A 7,180-nucleotide genomic window follows, 5' to 3' on the forward strand; every position below is an offset into this window, starting at 1 on the left:
ACATCGAACAAGTGAAGCCATCAAGAATTAAATCTTAACTTTAGAAAAGGTTAAAAATGGGATTAGCTCTGGTAAGGAAAAGGTCAAAAAGTTGTTTGAAAGTCATGTATCATTTTCACATAGATTAGTACTATATACCGTAAGCAAACCAATTTGGAAGTTAACTTCCTGGCTTTTTAACAAATTATAAACTCATAAAGAACAAGGGAGCCAGCAGCTAACTTAATTACTTTAATGTGTTTTAATAACTATTTAATGTGTTTAATAACTATTCTTATGGCCTTCGATGTATGAACATTTTAATTTAAGCTCGCATTTTTGTTATAGTTGTGCAATTTCCATCTAGTCACATAATTCTTTATTTGATATAGCTGTGTAATTTCCATCTAGTCACATAATTCTGTAAACTCTGTTATGCCTCTCTATGTCATGCCACCAACACAAAGGACCACAATGGAAATAAGAGTTTTCTCTTTTTTGTGTAATCCTTGGTGACGGTGTGCCTGTCATGGCTATTTTTAATTTCATGTATGCATTATGTTATTATGCTGTAATTACTATACATGTTGTTTTTAATTGTCCATGTATGTGCACTCCTTACTGAAATAAATCTATCTAATCTATCTATCTATCTAAAGTCATGAATCTAAAACTTTTAAGGTCATTTGGGTCAGTTTTAAAAATCTTTTTGAAAAAGGAATATCAAAATTTCTTCAAACTAAACATGCATCTTAACATGGATATCGCGCCATTGTCATCCATATCTACATCTTCGTATTTCTGCTGAACAATCTTATATATTCTGTATAAACTGACTGAACATATTATTGCATCTTTTATCCTAGTCTACAGGCAAAATAGAAAAACTGGAAACTCCACAGGTAGCTAAACACGACAAAAATGAACACGTCGTATAGTGCCTAATTATCACGGTTTATATAGTTTTCCTTTTTTCCAAGCACCCTTATCTTATGGAACAACTTCATCCACCATTAAAGCTGGAAAGTCGCCATATGACCTATCATGTGTCGGTGCGACGTTAAATCCAAAAAAAAAATCCATTTGTTAAGAATAACTCCTCGGACACAGCTCCGCATACTTGGTCGACCTAATCATTCAAGTGATTGGAACTGGAAATTCATTTAACGCCTTCGTGAAGCGATTATAGCGCGAAATAGTATCAGTGGACCTTCCTCTAAGAGACTCTGTAGATGGAATCCTTGTGCTACTAAAATGACTGAAATGAACGTCATAACGTCTTATAACGTTACACTGACACTAGCTGTGAAGCCTATATAAGGCAAGACCCGCCCGCTTAGCTCAGTAGGTAGAGCGTTGGTCTACGGATCGCGGGGTCGTGAGTTCGATCCTCGGGCGGGCGTATGTTCTCCGTGACTATTTGATAAACGACATTGTGTCTGAAATCATTAGTCCTCCACCTCTGATTCATGTGGGGAAGTTGGCAGTTACTTGCGGAGAACAGGTTTGTACTGGTACAGAATCCAGGAACACTGGTTAGGTTAACTGCCCGCCGTTACATGACTGAAATACTGTTGAAAAACGGCGTTAAACCCAAAACAAACAAAATATATAAGGCAAACATAATCAATTCATACAATCCAAGAAAACTTTGACAGAACAGCATTCCATTTGCTGGTGCAAAATGAGTTATTTAACTTAGTACACGGGTTTTAGAAACAATAAAGATTAATTGTAGTTAAAAATAGAATCGTACCATTGCTGTTTCAGTCGTGTATTGAGGGAGGATTTGACTGTAAAATATACTATGGTGTCACCCGCAGATAATCTAGATTTATCTTTAATTGAGTCAGGTAAATCATTAATGCGAATCAGGAAGAGACAGAAACCTATGACTGGGTTTCGAGGAATACCAGACAGAACAGGTAGAATGTCTGAGGTGCCATCACTAACAGGCAAAATAGAAAAACTGGAAACTCCATAGGTAGCTCAACACGTCAAAAATGAACACGTCGTATAGTGCCTAATTATCACGGTTTATATAGTTTTTCTTTTTTTCCAAGCACCCTTATCTTATGGAACAACTTCCCGCCTGGAATTGTTCCCCTGCTCACGCAGTATGCCAGAATATGTACAATTAGTTGCAGCAATGTCTGCGCTCTAGTCAGATTTTATTTGCAATGTCACTTCGACATCTCTGTGTAAAAATCTCTCTTCTCTTGCATTGACTGTTAATAATACCCGAAAGGGGAGTTAAACAATAATAGAAGATAGATAGAAAGTTATTATTCGTTAACTACAGATCTCTAATTTAACACTTTTTCTCTTCTTTCATTGTCACTATTGGGGACAGCCATTTTTATTTAGCATGCGCTCGGAGTATGCAGATTTAGATTGTTACAAATACATACTAAAACACAATACAGATTAAATTTTCAAAGAAGAAAATATTTAACCCAAATTGTAGCTTTTTTAATATTGAAGGCTCGAATGTGTTATTTATGTAAATGACCATATGAATTATATACAAACCATGTCTGAAGATGACCTCCGCTTCTTATTTAACTGCTCATCATAATGTCTCTCGTCACATGTCACACCACGCTTCTCTATTTTTCTGTCTACAGTCAACGTGCGTATAGTGGGCACCGAGTCTTTTTTCAGCCGGTTTAACTTTCCACAGTCTAGACCCAAAGATCTCAATAGTTCAGGGTTTCTCTCGAAATCGTCCACCTGAAAATGCCGGCTACACACTCTAGCTGTTTTTGGCAGTTCGCTTTCAAATTTCTGCTCGAATATCAACCATATCACAAATATGTTCTTCTTTTGCGGAAAACTATGTAAAGAAACACTGTTATCTGGGATAGGCACACAGTTTTGAACAATGCGCTTCGATACTATCTCCCTAAATATTCTATATTAATCCGTATTTTGAATGTATATCTGCGAATGTGTAATCTTTGTTTACCAATAGGTTAAAACACACTAAATAATTGTTTTTCTTTATTCTATATAAAATTGACCTAATTCCAATGACCGCAGCACACATCAGGACCCATTTTTAATGTCTGTAACCTACATTTTCTTGAAGAATATTGTCAGTATTAACTAAAAATCAAAAGAAAAGTGGGGGTCTTGTTTGATGCAAGAAAAATAATTTCAGTCAAACACACAAACTGCAAAATCAGCTAAAAAATGAGACCCCAAATTATACTGGTGGTGTATGAAGTTTCCATGAACATTTTTTTAATGTTATTTCATTATCAAAATGGTACCTACATGTCAGGCATAGATCTGTCATGTGATTTTAGCAAAAACATTGCAAAGAAAAAATAAGGAAAGTAGCTCTACAGAGCAAAAAATCTGAGGACTATTTGTATCCGCCATTATGCGACTACCATTTTTTTTCGCGCCATTTTTCTTTTTAGTGTCTGTATACCAATATGGATACCTTACCTCATTTGAAATAAAAATGTCACAAAAGCGTTTACTTTAATTTTTTCATTCCTGTGAACTTTATATATTAAATGAGCTACAAGCGGCTTAGCAAGCAACAAATGGATGTGCAAGCACACATGTGCATGGTACTGAGTGTGAGACTGTGGGATCAAGTACTGCTGCGTTGCACTCCAAAGTCCCCTTTTAGGAACTTAACGACGATAAATAGTAAATGATAAAAAATCATTAATTCTACAAAAATGACTGATTTTTATAACACATTGAGGCCAGTCGAAAATATTTACATTAGCAGGATGAGTAAAGTTGTACATGTATAGCAGACGCTGCATGTATATATCCTATAATGTCTAAAGCGGAATTTATACTAATTTATTTTAGGTCGATTGTGAAACAAGTTCTACAACTTATACTAACCACTGTCGACACTTCATTCCTGATGGAATCCATCGCCACGAGGGTCTGAGAGAAGAGGCCAGTTTCCCTTTTAAGGCTAAGCGCCCACGATCTCCTGCACGCGAAGCGGACGCTCTACCACTAGCCTATCGAGGCGATTGAAACACGAAGGTGTTAATTTTCAAACAAGAATATTAGATTTCACAATCTGTCAACTTTAATGTTTTATTAAAAAATTTAGCTTTTCGTACAATTAAAGCAGTATGGGCTGATATAAATTAATTCCATTTGTTAAGAATTACTCCTCGGACACAGCTCGGCATACTTGGTCGACCTAATCATTCAAGTGATTGGAACTGGAAATTCATTTAACGCCTCCGTGAAGCGATTATAGCGCGAAATAGTATCAATGGACCTTCCTCTAAGAGACTCTCTGTAGATGGAATCCTTGTGCTACTAAAATGACTGAAATGAACGTCATAACGTCTTATAACGTCTTATAACGTTTCACTGACACTAGCTGTGAAGCCTATATAAGGCAAACATTATCAATTTATACAACTCAAGAAAACTTTGACAGAACAGCATTCCATTTGCTGGTGCAAAATGAGTTATTTAACTTAGTACACGGGTTTTAGAAACAATTAAGATTAATTGTAGATAAAAATAGAATCGTACCATTAATGTTTCAATCGTGTATTGAGGGAGGATTTGACTGTAAAATATACTATGGTACCCGCAGATAATCTAGATTTATCTTTAATTGAGTCAGGTAAATCATTAATGCGAATCAGGAAGAGACAGAAACCTATGACTTGGTCTTGAGGAATACCAGACAGAACAGGTAGAATGTCTGAGGTGCCACCACTAACAACGATCCTTTAGGATAGGTCCTTGAGAAATGACTTGATGCTAATGGTTGGACGTCAAAGGTATCGAGTTTATATATTACATGTAATTTATGGGGGTCAATTTTGTCAAAAGCTTCGCTAAAGTCCGTTACTATGGTGTCAGTTTGCTGGTCAGTCTCAAGATTTTCGGAGACTTCTTGTGTAAAAGTTGTAAAAAAAGGCCACGAGTCCAACAGGAACAGCCACATTCAAAGAACTCAGCCACCCAAACAGCACTCCACATGGAAATATGTGTATGTGCAACTTAATACACGCACTGAGTAACTGAGCAGATGTACACAGTATCACTAACGAACGCATTACTGACAAAGAAGTAACAAAAAAAAAAATCATACATGAAGAAGGAACACAGTAGGGCACCGCCTTTGAACGGCCAGTGGCAAAAACACCACTGGAGAGTTCAAACTAATTCACTGGCAACAAACCTCACTCTTTAAGCCTTTTCATGCTCCTATATGACAGGACAGTGTCCTCGCCATGTGAAGTTGTTATTCACAGTTATGCTTTGAAATCAAGTCAACTCGACACCATTTAAGTCACGTACCAGACCTTAATCAGATCAGTTAGAATATAGCTCTATACGCACAAACCCATACAGATAAGAGGTTCAAAGTCAGCTCGTAGGCTGTTGTTCAACTTTGGCTGCAATTCCAGTGTCAATGAAATGCTATGCAGTCTAAAGTTACGCAGTTCAGATTTATGGCTAATAGACTTTTGACTTTCTTAAAATTTGAAATCATCTCGTTGCAATCCCCATTGAAGATTATCTCATCATCTTAACATGCACATCACGCCACTGTCATCCATATCTACATCTACATATTAATGCTGAACAATCGATGACGATTAAATCTAGCAGGCGCAGGGAACATGTGTTAAAAGATATAGTTGTTATGTGGAAAGTAGCAACAGCTAAAAGAATAAAAAATACAAGGCTATTAAATAAATCAGACTGCAGACGTAGGATTTATAGAATGAGTCAATCCTCTCAGCAGAGATGTTTAGGCTTTGGATAAAATGAATTGTTAAAGGGCGATTATTTCACAGATGAAAGAAAAAATAATAATACTGTGTCCTTGAGTAAGGTATCAAGTAGTTCAGGTTTCTGATGAGCATATGGTGGTGGTGATCAACATAAACAAGATCGTTTTGTATTTCGAGCAAGAAGGTAACAACACTGATATTAAGACACTGTTCAAGGGTTTGCAAGTTTAATTCTGTCAACATTTTGTATGCCTGTAATCCATTAAACATATATCTGGCTGCTGATCTCTAAATCTGTTCTACTTAATAGCAATTTAAATATTTTCCCCGGATGCTAAACCGTGGAGCAGCATTATAATAACGATCTAACATGTGTCTTAAATGTTATGTCTTTCGCCTTCCACATTTTTATGAATCCGGGTGAATATTTGCTTTTGGAGTCATAGTATCATATATTCCGTGATAGGTCATGACTGATAGTTATGCCTAGGTATTTTGCATCTTGTGTTGACTTTAGTTGGACATTATGTAAGGTGTAAAAACATATTAGTGTCTCTCCTTTTCGGACTGCGCATTTGTCAGGATCAAATTCCTTGGACAAATCATGCTCCTATATTTCTAGTGATTTCAGGTCTTTTTGTAATGTATCTGTTTGAGGAGTGGACTTTATTGTCAGGTCTTCAAACAGTCTCAGCTTACATTTTATAGGATAAAAAAGTAGGGTACTAACACCGAGCCTTGAGGAACACCAGAGAGAATGGGAATACGTAAGGTGTCTGATTTTTTTTCATCTTCTACTACAACATGCTGGGAACGTGACCTTAGAAATGAGGGGCCGAGAAATGAGTGTACCTGTTGGGATTCGGAAGACAAATTGATACAGAAATCTCCAAGCAGCAAAATAATACTGTTTTCTCGATTTTTATTTATAGATGACCAAAGTTCATTTAGTGATATTTCGTCTTTTTATCGAGTTTATATTAGGACGGGGTGTTGATGTCTTTCATTCCCTTTCGTTAGGCTATATTTTGGCCCATACGGCATTTTATTTACCGTCGCAAAAACATTTGGACTTTAATTCTGATTGTTCTTGACTCAAGATTGATACAGAAATGGGCGTAACCCAAAGGACTAAAGCCCACTACTGGAGTATCTTCGTAATTCCCAGGCTGACATATGGCCTAGAAACCATTCCTCTTACAAAGAAGGATGAGAATACATAAGACAGATTCGAAAACAAGATTCTCAAACATACATCTCCCAGACAGAACACCCTCATGTGCTACAAAAGCATTACTTGGTGTTTTACCAATTAAGACTGTCATCCACAAAAACCTCCTGAACATTGTGTTCTCTATACCATCCACCCCAGGGACCAAAGAATACTAAATTGCAGTACGTCAACTAGCGGTGAAGGATATTACAGATAACAGTATGTTCTCGAAGGCAAGAAA

This window comes from Mercenaria mercenaria, chromosome 12 (genome assembly GCF_021730395.1).
Source record: "Mercenaria mercenaria strain notata chromosome 12, MADL_Memer_1, whole genome shotgun sequence".
NCBI lineage: Eukaryota > Metazoa > Mollusca > Bivalvia > Venerida > Veneridae > Mercenaria > Mercenaria mercenaria.